The sequence below is a fragment of the Myxine glutinosa genome, chromosome 10 (assembly GCF_964187855.1).
Source record: "Myxine glutinosa chromosome 10, kmMyxGlut1.1, whole genome shotgun sequence".
Classification (NCBI taxonomy): Eukaryota; Metazoa; Chordata; class Myxini; order Myxiniformes; family Myxinidae; genus Myxine; species Myxine glutinosa.
In genome coordinates, this window is record NC_136270.1 from 9,603,156 (window position 1) to 9,620,064 (window position 16,909).

Genomic DNA, 16,909 nt, shown 5'->3' on the forward strand with positions numbered 1-16,909 from the left:
CCTCGGCCCTTGGGGGAATGGTCACGGCCTCAGAAGCCTCCAGCTCCGTCCTTTCGGCCGTGCTCACCCCACCCAATGGCAGCTCATCTATTCCCATTTGCAGGGTCCCTCGGCACAAATCGATTTTACAACCACTGGCAGTCAACAAATCCAACCTGATTAGGCATGGGTCGCACACTTCTGCCACCCAAACTTCTATTTCCCTCTTTACCGACCCTAACTTGAGGGTTACAAAACCACGCCCTATGATGGGGGCCGTTACCCCGGTAGCCAGCTGCAAACTATGATTTTCCAGACGCTGGATTTTATCCCAGCCATCTGCACTCTAATTAAGGATCACAGGGCTGATGATCGTGGCGCTAGCTCCTGTGTCCACTACGGCGTCTACCCCCACGCCGGCAATTTTGCACCGAATTGTCAAACTACCAGCACCAATTTGGCCACAATAGATGACCTGTCGCGTCAATGAGGGCTCTTCTCCATCCCCTACTACCGAACATGGCCCTGCATGCTCGGCACATATTAGTTTCCCGGGCCCTGGTGGGGGGGTATCTGGGGTCGGCTAGTCCGACCCATACGAGGCGGAGTTGATGGTCCCGGCTGCCGGGGTCCGTCCCGGCACGGGGCTCGGCACTCCCACGCATGGTGACCCACCCGGCAACAATTAAAGCACCTCACCTGGTAAGGTGCTTGCCTCCGGAATTCCAAATTGCCCCCCCTGTAGGTCCTAATTGGGGCATTTGTTCGTGGCCTACCATGCGCCACCTCCGGAGCCGCCTGCCATGGTCCAGATCCCGCTAGGCGCTGGTCCACCAGCCTTTTTACCATGTTTTCCAGGTCAGGACCCCTTTCAGGGGCGGACCCTCTCAGGGGGCTGCCACCAGCCACGGGCCCCACCTGTCTCACCGCCACTGCGTGGTGCTCCCTCCCCCGGGCCAGGGGCCTCGCTGCTTCCCAACGGGCCACAGCGTCGGCCGCCTGGCTCAAGGTCCGCGGGTGCCACATGGCGAGCTGTTGCCGAAGCTCGGGGTCCAGGAAGGCCTGGATGAAATGGTCCAGCGCCAAGCTTTCCTGGGAGGTCGCGGCCATGTCTGCATGCGCTATCCCCACCGCACGGCGAATGTCATACACTAGCTCCCCGATGGTCTCCTGGGGCTTTCTTTTTCGCACCGCGAGCTGAGCTTTAACAAGCTCGCTCTGCTGTTCGACTCCAAAACGATTAATTAAGGCCGCACAGAGTTCTGGCAGGGTGATAGCACCCGGTGGTAAGGCCGTCAGAACCTCCGCCGCCGCGCCGCGTAGGGCTTCCACAAGGTGTACCCCACCTTCGTCCGGGTTCCAACCGTTGCCCCTACACACAGGGTCAAATTGCGCTAGGTACGCCCTCAAATCACTTGCCGTCATACGGCGCGAGTGGAGCCTTATGGCCGCCCGAAGGCCGGACCCCATGTGCCGCTCCCTGCGGAATTAACGCGGGGCCGAACCATTCGGGCCCCCACAGTACACTACTCCCTGGGGGCTCGCGTGCGTCCCCCGTCCCTCTCGCCTCGTCGCAACCCGCTACCCATTCCATACTCGCACACCCCAGCTCACCAACACCTCTCGCACTCCCCATGGTCAGATATCCCTGCACACACTCTCTCTCCACGCACTCCGGAACAGTCGCACACCTTACTATCGGCCTCTCACGAACGCCCGGGTCTATGCCAACTCCCAAGCTCGTCGAACCTCCCCTCACACCATACACATTTCCGACATTATCGCCACTCACCTCGGCGCTTCTTCCTCTTCGCTTCTCCTCTGCCACCTGCAAACTCTTTATTTGGTTAGCAAGCACGTCATCACGATGTGAACACACACCTTGCACATACTCCATCACCTCCTCCTTTATTTCATTTTTAGTCTCCTTCCGTCTCTTTTTAATTTCACTCACCCCTTCTTCTACTTCCTCTAACTTTTGTTTCACCTCTTCTATTTCCCGGTGCGCCCCCACAATTTCTTCTTCTAGAGCCACCCTGGTCGTCTCTATATGGGTCCTAACCTCTCGTTCCCTTGTTTCCAACGTCTCTACCATGTCATCTAACCTCTTTGTCAGCCCTTCGTGTACCACCTGACACTCCTTCTTCGTCGCTATTACCTCCCTTCTTATCTCCTTTTGTGCTGCTTTCAGCCCCCCTATCACGTCCGTGTTCTTACCCACTTACTCCCTTAACTCCTGCTGTCCCACCGTCAGCTTCTCTACTTCCCGCGTCAATTCCTCTATACCCCCCATGTAACCTAGCCGTACTCTTCCTCAACTCCTTCTCCATGCGCTCCTCGCACTGCTTTACCTCGTCGCGTACCAATGCGACCTCTTCGCTCAACCCGCGCCTTATGTCCTCCCCCATCTCTTCTATTTCCCTCCTAGATGCCACCCTCATTTTTTCCAATTCGTTATTTTGGGCATCCATTTTGCTTTCCAGTCCGTTCTTTACCTCTTCTAATTGATCCCCCAATTGTTTTATTTCCCGGGCGGATTTGTCCCCCATTTCCTTCAATTGGTCCCCCATTTTGTTTTCCAACCCTTTTATTTCCCGGGTGGATTTGTCCCCCATTCCTTTCAATTGGTCACCCATTTCCTTCAATTGGCCACTCATATTGCTTTCCAATTCGTTTTTTACTTCTTTCAATTCCCAGGTGGATTTGTCACTTTGGGCGTCCATCTTACCATTTACTTTATTTATTTCATTCTGTTGGGCGCCCATCATTTTTTTTATTTCCCGGGTTTCTTTGGTGGATTTGATACCCTGGGCGTCCAATTTCCTTATTATCCGGGCCAGGTATAACCCAATGTCACGCCCGGTCCACTCAGCGGGCTCGGCTTCTGCCGCCATGTGCGAGGCGCCGCCATTTTCTTCCCCTGCTACCTCTACTACTGTACCCTCATTAATGTCCTCCTCCATTTCTCCCAATTCTTCCCGGGGGTCCTGGGTTATTAGTTCTTCTATTTCCCCATCTTCTACCCCCACCGACATCCGACCGTCTTGGCTAGCCATGGCACGAATTAAATTTAGATGTTAATAACTAAATTTCGGTCTCTCCTAATTTTCGAGTGCGTTAAGCGCACTTCGGGTCCCAATCCAAACACCTGACACCAAATGTTGCGGATCTCGACGCCGGCCTTCTCCCCTTACCAAGGGGGGATTAGTCCCCTTGTCTTTGACTGGCCTGGCGGGACCCGGGACCTATGACGTCCCTCCCGGACAGCGCGAAATAGGGTATTAGGACTAGAATTCACTATTACCTAATTACACGCGCTGCCCTGAAACGAGGAAATAAGCCCCGCATGAACCACGCGTGTTGAGACGCCGAGCGGTGCGTACACGCGAGCCGTGCCGTTTAGATCGTGAACCCGGTTCTAGCGATCTTATTCGTGCCACGCTTAGTCAATGGATAAATCACAAAAGCGGTCGAATGGGAACAAGGAAGAACAAGGTTTATTTACACCATACAATGATTCCAGAAAAAGGGGACACAGTGCAGCCTTAAACAGTCTTAACTTAATACCCAGGACAAACGGGCCGTCTCACACACACAGACTCACACGGGGCTTGCAGCTGCAGGATGATGTTCACCACGTCCAGGAATAGCTCCGTGCAGCTCCCTCTGGTCTCCGGCTCGTCCCGTGCAGATGGTAAGACGAGAAGGCAGGAGCTCTCCGCGTGTCGTCTTGTACGCACAGGGTTATTACGGGGCGATTTGGTAGGGTGTGGGCTCTGGCGGTTAATCACTGGCAGGCTATTACCGCGTTTACTCGCTATTAGGCGCTATTCCTCCACAAATGAAGTAGGCGCTATTCGCCACTGGCGCATCTGGCTGCAGCCGTGTACTCAACGCCTCTTCTTCCTCTCCTCTGGCATGTACGTTATACGATGGCGGGGTTACAGTTCAATGCCTCAAAGCGAGTGATGCGAGTCAAGTTCTCCTGCCGACAAGTCCTCTCTGTAACAAGTGCTCACAATGCGCTCGCCCCCTCAAGTCCTTTTCCACCGAGTCCTTTCACCAAGCCCTCTCCCAACGAGTCCTGTTCAAGGGCTTTGTCCAGCGACAAATATAGGCATGCCCCGCGAACCTTCTAGAACTCACCAGACGCGCCTCTCCACGCCCTCTCATGCCATGCAGCTAGAGCCCTGGTTGGCTGGTGGCTCTTACCGTCATCGCCTCTGACGCTCCGCCTTGACGCCGCCCCCACCCCGACCCCCTCCTTCTCCGGCCTACCTCGTGTTACTCGACTAGTGAGCAAGCAAAGGGCAGCAAATGCTGCGGGCAGCCAAAGCGTAATAAACTAAGTGGGCAGCTGAATGGGGCGTGGAAACAATTACGCCAATCGAGGTGGAATTGGAGGGTGAACGCAAAAATGAACGGGACCTAATCTCATGTCTTTACACAACGCAGATATTACTAGAGGAAATGGCCTATACTTTCACATACTATGACATAACTAATACTACAAGTGGGCCTATGTGTTGCTCGTGGACTAACTATGGGGGGGGGCAACCCTTTAACCTTTAATGATCAATATGTGCAAACCTGGAAAAGGTTCTTTAATTTTTTGTTTAAATTCAAGATGGCAGCCAAACCACATGACTGATGACATCATAGTTTGCAAATATTTTCCCCATTGGAATGTAAACATGTTTCAAGTTTCATATTGATCACATAAGTTGTTTCGGATAAGTGGGTTTTGAAAGTTTTATTTTTAAATCTGATATGGCCGCCAAACCACGTGACCAATGCCGTTTTTACAGCATAGGGCAAAGCCGTCTCGAACAGTATTTGTCTTTCTTTTATGTATGTATGTATGTCCCCTCAAACGTACACCAATCAGAGTTGAGGATCTGGTTACATGAAAGTCTGTCTGGCTCTCTCTATCTCTCTCTCTCTCTGGCCGTTTGTTGTTGGGCGTGGCAAGATGGCGTGTGCTCGTGTTCGTGTGTTGTGGCTCCTGGCTCGTGTTGTTTTCGTCCTCTCCCCAACCCCCCTTTTTACCTCCCCTTTCCCTTTTTACCTCCCCTTTCCCTTTTTTCCCCATTTGTACCTTTGTCGTGTCTGTTGACCTTTCTTTCCTTCCTTCCTTCTTCGTTACCACCTGTCCCTCTTTTCCCCTCTTTCGAGCCAGAGAGAAGGAGAGCCAGCACGGTCAGGGTTTGTTTAAACCACGTTTTTTTGCCCAACTTGGTTTAAACTGTGCTTTAGTTCCGGTTCCGGTGTTATCATTTATTTAATAAAAAAATTTTCTATTCATTTTTTTTCTTTTTCTTTAGGATTATACAAATCTATTTACTGTTCACTTCGTTTCTCCTTTGACGATATGGCTAATAGGAGTACCCAAAGGTCTGCCGATCGTGTTACCGATGAGGGTTTATCGCGTAAGCACGGGCTGTGCCTTGTCCCGCCGGAGGGAGTTGAAATGGATGACATTTTGCTCGCGATTGGGGATTTGATCGACGTGAGTAACATTCGTGCCGCGTCCCGTATGAATCACAAAATTGTGGTATTTGTTTCGCAAATAAGTCTGGCCGACATTGTACTTGTAGTGCAGAATGGTTTGACCTTGGGAGACGATCTGTTTGTTCCTGTGTCGTCGATGGACACGCCGGCAGTTAAAGTCGTTCTGAACAATGTTCTGCCTTTTCTAGGTAATGAGGAAATCCTACATGAGCCTGGTGAGTTTGGTACTGTCGTCTCTCGAATCATTAGGGTTCCTCTACGTACGAGAAACGGCAGGTTGAAGCACGTACAATCGTTTAGACGTTTTTGTTTTGTTGTTCTAAAAGACGCAGCGAAACAGTTGAACACCTCCCACACTTTTAACCCTCTGGAGTCTACTATGATTATTATTATTACTAGCCGAAACCCGTGGAACATCCACAGAAGGGAGGATGTGGTGTATGGATAGAGTGTACCATTATGGATGGCATAGGGGATTTGCTTGTCCGAGTAATAGTTAGGAAGAAAGATGAGAATGAAGAGTGCGTATATGAACAACGTATTTATTGCAATCTACTTAAATGACAACGCTACGATATACTTTTGAAAAATGAATGGATTTGTAATAGGAATCGGCATAGCACCGCTCTGGCCACACTGGCGCAGTGGTATGTGTCAATGGAAAGGAACAGCAGTAGAACCATAGACTTTTAAAAAATGAACGGATTTGTAATAGGAATCGGCATAGCACCACTCTGGCCACACTGGTGCAGTGGTATGTGTCAATGGAAAGGAACAGCAGTAGAACCATAGACTTTTAAAAAATGAACGGATTTGTAATAGGAATCGGCATAGCACCACTCTGGCCACACTGGTGCAGTGGTATGTGTCAATGGAAAGGAACAGCAGTAGAACCATAGACTTTTAAAAAATGAACGGATTAGTAAATCGACTGGAATTAGCCCCATACTGGTGCATTGGTAAGCGTCAATGTCAAGGCAGAGCAGTAGGAATATAGTACAATGAACTATTACCCGTCCTAGTTCAGAATGTATGTACAATGAACAATGAACTAGAACAATGAATGAATGAATGAATGTACAATGATTGGGAAGTCCCAATATCAATACTTGTGTAATCTTCCCAATATCAACACTTGTGTAATCTTCCCAATATCAATACTTGTGTAATTTTCCCAATATCAACACTTGTGTAATCTTCCCAATATCAATACCTGTGTGATCTTCCCAATATCAATACCTGCACAATCTTCCCAATATCAACACTTGTGTAATCTTCCCAATATCAATACTTGTGTAATCTTCCCAATATCAAGACTTGTGTAATCTTCCCAATGTCAATACTTGTGTAATCTTCGCAATATCAATACTTGTGTAATCTTCCCAATATCAATACTTGTATAGTACAATGAACGCAGTATCAGAGGTTGAAATTATTTTCAAACTTCTGGATAAACAATGTTTGGGGTAATAGGCAAGCCTCTGACGACTCCTTGCGTACTAGTATTATCAACCTTGATATACACATCTTTGAACGACCGTGCTCGGAAACACAACAACTGGATAGGTCGGGCCTAGGCCTAGGCTTACTTTTAGTCACTCGGTGAAGTACACTTTGTTTTAAGCTTTCAGAAGCTGAAGCCTTGGTATTTATTGCTTTATATGATACTGATGGGCTGCTGATCGGTTTCACTTCGTTGTAATCACAGTATATGGAAGAAATTATGGTAAACCCACCTGATGAGGTTAGCGTACACTGCGATCGACGACACCGGCACAAATGCATGCTCAGGATTGTCCACTCAGTGGACGGCTTGCTGTCGCCTTCGACTGTCCAATCAGCGGACGGCTTGCTTCACCTTCACCCAGCAGACGCCAATGAGATGGCATCGTATCGGCAGTTAATCAGATGCTTTTGGGCCCCAACGTCGGCTAATTCAGTATTTTCGAGTATGGCTGTACGTGATAAACAACGAGCGCGGTTCGTAGATCGTAAATCCATTAGTGCCACGGGCATCGGGTCACTGGGTGCGGCGTAAAAGGGATAACAAAGTCGAGTCCTTACGCTATTATTATATAGATTATTATATATTATGCACATCGAATCCAGGAGGCGGTAATGGATGAGGGCGAGACTACCGGAAGTAAGCTGTAACACGTGCCCTTTTGTGGTTTGTTTTCAACGTATCCAATCACGTGACTGTTGTCGCGAAGGGTGCACTAACCGGAAGTTAAGTAGTTTCGCGGACAACTATTGCGCGGTAAATTTGAATGCGGTTAGAGCCGATAAATTCGGCTTGTAGATATTTCGGCGCATGCGTGAAGCCGATATAATCGGCTTGTAGACTCCAGAGAGTTAAAGTAGGCGAGCATGAATATCGGATTTTCATGGCTACCGAGACCTTGATCTGCTACGGATGTGGAGCACACGGAGACACTAAGCAGTATTGTCCAGACGCCAAGAAGACTTACGCTACAGCAGCTGAGTCGGTCCCCCCTGTGACTGATGCAGTGCCCCCCGTTAATGAGCCTGGTGGGGTACAGAGATCCACACCAGAAGACCATGGTGTGGCAAATGGTGGCGGTGTTGCTGAGGTTAGTGCAGCAGCGGAGCATCCAGTCGATGTGGACAAGAGGCTACAACCTCAAGACAATATGGTCTATGAGGAAGTATTGATGAAAGGCACCAAGGCTAAGAAGAGCTGAAAACGTACCTTTTTGAGTGCCGAAATCGAAGACAAAGGTAGCAAAGTGATACTCGTACAAGCAAACAGTATCTCAGACTATCCTGATGATTCTCGGCAAGATGGGCAAGGTGGTGATGAAACAGAGGAGAGTAGGACTTCACCCCTTGCTCTTGTTGAAGAAAACCAAAGCACCAATATTGGTTGTGATGATGGGACCATTGTACCTTGTGACAACGAGCAGTCTCAGGTCCTGAGTAGCAATGGTTGTTGCTCACATCTGGTTGTAACGACCAAGGATGATGGTATAAGCCGACCTATAATAGGCAACAGTGGTGGCACAGATGTACCCCTGGTGATGCAACAAGAAGACTGCAGTGTTGATGACACAGAAGGTGTGCCAGCACCTGACACACAACATAGGAGTTTCAACGTTGATGTGGTTAAGGAGCTGTATAAGGAAGCTCAAAGCCCTGTTTTTGTGAACGATCATCAGGAAGAAGAACAAATGGAAGTAACAAAGTAAAACGTCATCAGTTTCTTAAAGGAGACGTTTAGGCAACGCTATGTTGTAATCAAAGACCATTTTCCCGATGTGAAAACTTTAATCAAGGCTACAAGACCCCATTTGCAAAGAAATGACCCAAAGGAAATCTCGGAGGCCCAATTTCAGCGTCTTCGAAAAGCGGTTACAAAGGCGAATAAGGAATTGCAGGCGGAGGGTGAGTTACCTTTGTAGAATGGCAATGCAAGAGATATGTATTGCATCCCTGAATATCAATGGGGGTTGTACCCCCTTACGAAAAATTCAGACAATTCAGGCAATGGAGAGGGTGAAAGCCGACATCATCTTGATACAAGAGACCCATGCTACGAACACCCTGGTTGCTGAATGGGGTAAACTTTATCGAGGGCAGTGGTGGTTGAATGGTTTTACCACACCCAAAGCTGGTGTTGCCATCGCCTTAAGTGATAGAATTCCTGCTCGGAATATTGTCTTTAAGGAAATTTATAAGGGACATCTGATAGCGGTGGAATTCTATTGCAACACACAAAAGATCATCATTGTGAACGTGTATGCACCGAGTGAACCCATGGAAAGAAGTGTTCTTTTCCACTCTGCATGACTGTAAAAGGACTAGATACAACTGCTTTCATCTGTATTGCTGGTGATTTCAATTGCACTATCAATCCTTCTTCTATATTTTCTTTCAAACACCTAAACTGTCTGTTTTACCGATACCTGTTCTGTTCATTCAGCTACCTGAAATAGAACCTCCAAAATAATATTCCCACTTAAGAGTATTAACACTTAATACATTTCAACTATCAAAGGACTTTAGTCAAATTCCAGAGAACTGATTAGAATATGATGATGAAGAGTTATTCCAACTTGGAAAGGTCAATTGACCTCCAAATTTTGGTGTTGAGGCTATTATGTACGAGTATTATAATGAATATTCAACAAAATAAAAAGGTTTAGTGGGTCATACCAACAGAAGAATCTGCACAGTTCCATTTTGTTGGTGAAAAGGTTTTGATTTTTAATGACTAGCAACGGTACCCGCCCTATGGGCGGGGCTTAAATTTGGAGGCCCAAATTAAAAGGCAAAATATCAGAAATTGAAGGCTTTTTATTTTATTTTAAACGATTCATATAAACATCCGTTGAATCATATCACACGCAAATCGTCAAAATCGAAACAGTACATGGCGCCCATTTTGAAAAAAAATTGAATTCTGCAAAACGGAAGCGGCTGCTACACGTCTTTCTCAGTCGCACGTTTATGTGTGAAGAGTGCGCGCCGAATCTAACACGGAAGTGGCCGCTACACCTGTTTCTCAGTCGCTTTGCACACGCTGCCGTGCTACTTCGGAGCCGCACGTTTATATAGGAAGAGTTCATCAGGAGTCGATCTACTCTCTCCTGGTACGTAGAATAAACAGTATTTGTAGAATTTCAACAAAAGCCACATCACTGTTCATATCGGTAAATATTATTCCATTGTTTGGAAAAACTGGAAAATTGGAAAACTTGGAAAAATTGGAAAAACAATATAGCCTATTTTACTCCCAGGGGTCCCAGGAATACCCACCCAAAATATGGTTGCGATCGGTTGAGCCGTTTTTGCGGTACCTTTGAACGGACGGACTTTGGTGAATTTTCGTAAGATGAAATTGCATTCTTGAGTTCTGCTTGATTAAATGTTGACTTAACTCCCACATTAATGTTTTTTCTAACACTAGATTGACATTAGGTGGGACATCAAAGGAGATTGAGAAGGAAAAACACCCTAGAGAGACTTTAAGTAAGAAAGGAAATGGTTCAGGGTTTGAACGTTAGCTTTCTTCCAAATAATCCATTGGAATTGGTTCGTAGACTGTTGTTACTTTTAGGTAATAAGAAGGCTGAAAATATAATTTAGTTTAATGAAGCCTCAGACTGTTTATCATTGTGATGGAGCTGGTAAGCAGGAAGATAAATATGAAAGGTATTTTGGGGAGGATGGTGTATGCAGCCAATGTGGCTGTTGTCATGGAGAGTAAGTGGGAGATGCACGAGGTAATGGGTGAGTGGAAGGAGGTATTCTGCAAGAAGCAAGGACTGAGGTTGAGTATGGAGAAGACTGAGGTGATGTGGGTTGGGCAGCAGAGAAAGGATATGAATTTCAGGTTAGAGCGGAAGGAGATCAGACGAGGAAATAGATTTGAGTACCTGTGAGGAACAGTGACTGGTGATGGTAAACTGGAGGTAGAGGTATGGAGGAGGATTCAGATGGGTGTGAATGCATGGATGATGGTGGAGGTAGCAGAACGAACAATACAAAAGAAAATTTAAAATAAAGTTTTGGTGTCTTGTCTGATGCCGGCCTACATTTATGGTCTCAAAACGGTGGCACTGACAGAGACAACAACAAAGGTTGCAGGTTTGTGAGAACAACTGGGTCAGGAGGATTGCGGGAGTGAAGTGGGTGGCTAGAAAAAGGATGGATGAACTAAGGGAGGAGATTGTTGTGCAGATGCGCTTAATGGGGAGATTTGGTGAAATTCTGGCTGACATGGGCTGGACACTTGGTGTGGATGGGAGAAGAGCGAATGGCATTGAGAGCGGATAAGTTGAGGGAGCGAGGCAGGAGGAAACGAGGTAGACCACGGTTGAGATGGGAAGATTATGTGAGGAGGGATATCAGTAAGGTGGGGGTGGTTGCTTCGTGGAGAGAGTTGGCTGAGGACAGGAGGAAGTGGAGGAGTATTGTGGTTGACGCAGGATAAAAGCTTGGTACTGTTGGACCTCACCCCTTATAAGGGGGTTACAACCGCAAGATATGTACCGTTTATTGATTGTCTTGTGTGCCCTTTTTCATTAATACTTTGTAAATAACCCCCCTTTTCATTGTAACAAACGTTTTCCCATTTTCCTGCTTTCCCACGTGAACACTGCCAGGTTAGGCTTAATTGGGTGATCTTTGGGGAGTCGCAGTATTAATTGAATGCAGTACTTTTAACACTGTTTTGTAATTTGCACGGGTCTTATTACTCATACTCCATCACCTTTCCCCCCCACCTCCCCCTTCCCCCACTGGTGCAGAAGGTCCATGGTAACATATGCCATCTGATGCAAGAATACTTTAGCATATTCGCTTTTTTTTTATTTCAATGAAAGGTAAGAATCTAGACATCCCATTTTCAAGGTGTGCTTGAGGGCTGTGTCGGCGATGAGGACCTGTATCTGTGTTTTCCATACATTTGTTCTCATAAGTAGCTTTTCTCTAAATCCAGTGCTTTTGTTTCCTCGGATGCTGTTGTGGTAAGGCAGAAATTTTAATTCAATTTGCAGCTTCACACTGTCTGAACTTTTTTTTATTGCAGGTTTAGAACCCTCCATTACGTTTCACTAGCAGACTTGATTGAGAGATACAATGGCCGGTTGCAGAAACGTATGGAAAAACAAAAGGCAGCTCTTTATCATTGTGGCAATCATTATTGCAGCTTCAGCTGCAGAAACAGTGTGTGTGTGTGTGTGTGTGTGTGTGTGTGTGTGTGTGTGTGTGTGTGTGTGTGTGTGTGTGTGTGTGTGTGTGTGTGTGTGTGTGTGTATGTGTATGTATAATGTATATACAGTGTTTATATATATATATATATATATATATTGTTGCGGATATGGGATTTGCATCCATCCATATCCGCTTGTAAATATTCCCCTATTTCCTCAATACTTCCCAACTATCCCCAATCCCCCATTCCCTAGTCCCATTTTCTGTAAACAACACTCTGTAGACCCGACCTCCCCCTATTTCCCCCATTAAATGTCGTGCCCAGGTTCACCGCATCTCATGTAAGACAACTATCGGACATCTTGCTAGTTATTCTTAGTCTATGTCAGTTAAGGACTCGTTTCCATTAATTCTGACCCTTCGTTGCACCAGAATGTGATTGTATGGCACCGTTAGGAAGTTTAGGACCTCCCAATACCTCCCCGCAGCTCTTCCTCACAGTTCAACAACAACAACAACAACAACAACAACAACAACAACAACAACAACGAGCGCAGGAAGTGCGCGTCCTCACTCCGGCTTGGTTGGTAGGGGGTGTTGGGAGGGCACCAGGCCTTCCCAACGAGCCGCCATCAAACATGTGATCGACGGGGTTACCAAATAGGGGCTCCCTGTCAGCTCCTCGTCAAGGGTGGAGCCCGGTAACCCCCGCACCCAATGGAAGCGGCAGACCGGCCCCAGTGGGGCGGAACCAACCAGCCGAGGGCGTGTCACTCCCGGCTGAGCATGCGCAGTGAGGGGGAGGTGACGTCAGATGCGCGCTGAGCTTGGAGAAAGAAAGACGTCCCCTCCGAGCGCTGTGACACCTCCCCGCATCTTCTCGACCGTGCTTTATCCTGTCCCCGAGCCAAGGTGCACCTTGTGCTATCGACCTACCTGTCCCTTCCTGCCATCAATCCCTGTGTAAGTCTGCCTTGTTCTGTTTGTCTGTGGTCTGTCTGGGATAAGATAAGACGGTAATTAAGTGCCCATCTCTTCTGTGTCTTTACCTCACTGCCTTGTAATCTACCCCTTTTCTCCACCACTGTAATTATACCCTCCTCCGGAGGTCTTGAGAACTGTACCCCTTGCGTCGTTTCCTCTTTCCCAGTCGTCGTGTCCTTTCTATCATTGATTTGGCATAGCGCGATTTGGCCAACGTCTGGGTGAATCAGATGAGTTGGGGAAGAATCGGGGGAACTGTTCGGTCGCGGTAATACCAACCGCTCGGTAAATAACATCTTTAACCACGTCCGTAACAATATATACACAAAGAATTAAGTTAAGCACCCCCCCCGTTTTTTTACAACCTCGCACATTACAAGTTTGTTGTCGTCAAAACAGTGTAATATACCCATGATATTGCTATATTTTCTGGAGAAGTGATATTATGGTCACATAAAAACATAACAATCATGCCGTTTTCAATATTTTATTCTGAATAATTTAAGGTGAAATGTTTTGGGAATTTTAGGCATATTTTCACCTCAATTTAAGTATGGAGCTATAGGTCCGTCACGGACAGTGTGGATGACGTTTATGTTTTCTAACGTACAGTCATTGTTCTGAGAAGACCTCTAGCGATCTTTGCGTCAATAACGTGTGTAGGACCCACGTGATCGGATCACTGACTCAACCAATCACTTTTTTTCACTTTGATCACTCAATTTCATCAATGGATAATTGCTAATGTCATACCAATCATTATTTGATCTCACATACCTTAGAATATATGCCAATGTATACATATACACAAAGAATATATATTAGGGGGTGCTTACCTTAATTCGTTGTGTAGGGGTGCTTAACTTAATTCTTTGTGTATATATATACTATATATATATATATATATATATATATATATATATATATATATATATATATATATATATATATATATATATATATATATATATGTATGTATATATATATATATATGTATGTATATATATATATATATGTATGTATATATATATATGTATGTATATATATATATATATATGTATGTATATATTGTTACGGACACGGTTTTTGGATGTTATTTTACCGAGCGGTGGTGTATTTAACCGCGTCCGAACAGTTACTCCCCGATTAGAACCCGATTCCAACCGAACGTTGACTAATCGCGCTACAGATATTCAATTGGGAAACCTCTAAAGCGACCGAAAGAGAAGAAGAGAGAAGAAAGACAGAGTTTGGAGGAAGAACAGATTTATTATACACACACAAGCAATATTTTAGAGCGACCAATATTATTTACAGCAATAGATGGAAAAGAGCAGTCACACAGTGCATTGTTAACTTATTCTATTTCATTTACTTAATCCCCAAGACAAACGAGTAGGACAGGACGTTCACACTCACACGGTGGATATTGCAGGCAGGTAATGGCTCGAGGAGTCGAGGTTGATTGCTTGAGAGGAAGGCAAAGTCGGAGGCAGCAGCTTTCAACCCCTCGCGGTTTTGGCGGGAAAACCTCCGTCGCGTATCCGCGGCCGTCACGCGCTGGCTCGGCACACCTGCTCCTCTTCCTGGGGTGGAGCCGTCTCCCTCCGTTCAGCGCGTCTCTCCAACGACAGGGGATATTGCATGCAGGCAGGTAGGTAGGGCTTGCGGTGGATTGCGCTCCTCTTCCAGGTCATCCCCCAGCGTATCTCTCAAGCCCTCTCCTTGGTGCAGCCTCGTTGCTCCTCTCCAGTCATCTCCAAAGCAGTCCCTTACATTCGCTTTTATCACCTCCGGCGGAATTAAGCCGCCGGCTCCGAGGGCACGCCTACCGGGTCACTCACCGCGGTGTTGATTGGCTGTTAGGGCCGGTTCACTCCTGCCCTCTTCTGACGAGGTGGAGACACGCCTTTCTTCTCCAACCTTACCTCGTGGCCAATGGTGGTTGAAGAGAAAAACCGACCAAAATGCGGAAGGCAAATGGAAGGGAGGTTTTGGGGAAATTGGAAGGGCCTACGCTTATTTTGTTTGATACAATGCAAAGTCAATCTAGTGGAAAACACATACTTAGCCTACATGGAATAAGGAAATACACTATTTAAAAGATATATCGTGACCTGCGTGTATGTTCTATGAAATTAATTAGGAGGACGGCTGCGACCATTATTTACATTACCAGGATGTTACCATACCAAAACCATACTCTTCACATCCGTTACCCTTCCTCCAAAATTGTTACACTCCTCAAAACCCGTTACACTTCCCAAAACCCGTTACACTTCTCAAAATCGTTACACTGCACCCTCCTTTCTTCAGGCACGTCCTCGGGCCTACTAGACTTAACTGAGTGTGACATGTAGGTGTAATTCCCTCTACAATTAACCTGACCCTGAGTGTGACAATTTTAAAACACAAATAAGTATGTCCCCCTATTGCATTGCATCCTGTCTAACAGACTCAAGCCCACAGCTAACCGAATTACGGAATTATTCTGAAACTATACATTTACGGGGGGGGAGCATTATTTACAATGACGTGATTTCTTATTTACAACGCAACCCAGGACCTGTGTGTTTTTTTCTTTTTCTTTTTAGGGAACAAGAGAAAGAAATTCCTGTTGGGAGGGAGGAGACAGCACGCATTGCATCGATGCACCAGTACCAATACCACCAAAGCACCCAAAAGCACCCAAACACCACAAAGCACCCAAAAACACCATCCGGTGCGGTTACCATGGTTCATAATAAACACAACAAAACAACTGGTGGTGGTCTTCTCCTTCTCTGCTGGGCCGATGTTCTTCCCGACGTCTTCTGGCTTCATGCGGCCTATTTGGACATACTAAAAAAAACACAACTTGTGTCCATTTTTATTTAGGGCCTCAGGGGCCAACTAAGGGTGGTCCACCTGTCTGGCATAGGTGCCACCTTACCGAGGTCCGCAAGCAAGATTCCCTGGCCACTATGGCCGGTCTCCAACAGAGGTGCTCTGCCCCAGAACCTGGGGTCCATCAAGTGGTACTTGGCCGCCGAACAGCGGTCCATAAAGTGGTACATCAACGCAATGCGTGCTGGTTCTGGGAATCTCGGGCGCACAATGGCCACCTCACGCACGCTCCCCTCGGCACCCAATGGCGCACAGGTCATGTGGGAGACAAAAGAAAGACAATTGAGCGAGGGGTAAGGTCACAAGGGTACACGTCAAACAAGGCAATGCAAGGTGAAATGCGTACGGAGGGCGAAGTGAGAAAGCTCGTCCCTACCGTACGTCACCCCCTTGTCACCTACCCTACCCTTGTTCTCACCCCATATGTACAAAAATCTACACATTTACAAATTCGTCACTACTGTCACGTCTTCCCCATATTTCCCCTATACCAAATTCGTCCCCACAATCCCTTTACTTCAAAATTTGCCATCACCAAATTCATCATCAATCCTCATAAGGAGGCAGAGATGGAACATCAAAGCACAATGTCACACCCACGTCATGATGCGTCTCACAATCCAAACATTTGCATCATAAAAAATAATCAAAACATGGCATGGTGTGGAGTACCTGTCACCTCAGGTGAGTGGATGCAGATGGTGCGAGGAGATCCTTCATCCTAACTATCCTCTAAATGACTTTAACACACTTTACACTACCCGGGGTCTTTCCCTGCCAATCCATTGGCCAACTTACACTATGGGTTCTAATAACCAATTCCCATTGGCCAAACTGTGGTGCTCCTCAATTTGGGGTCTCACTCCCCCGA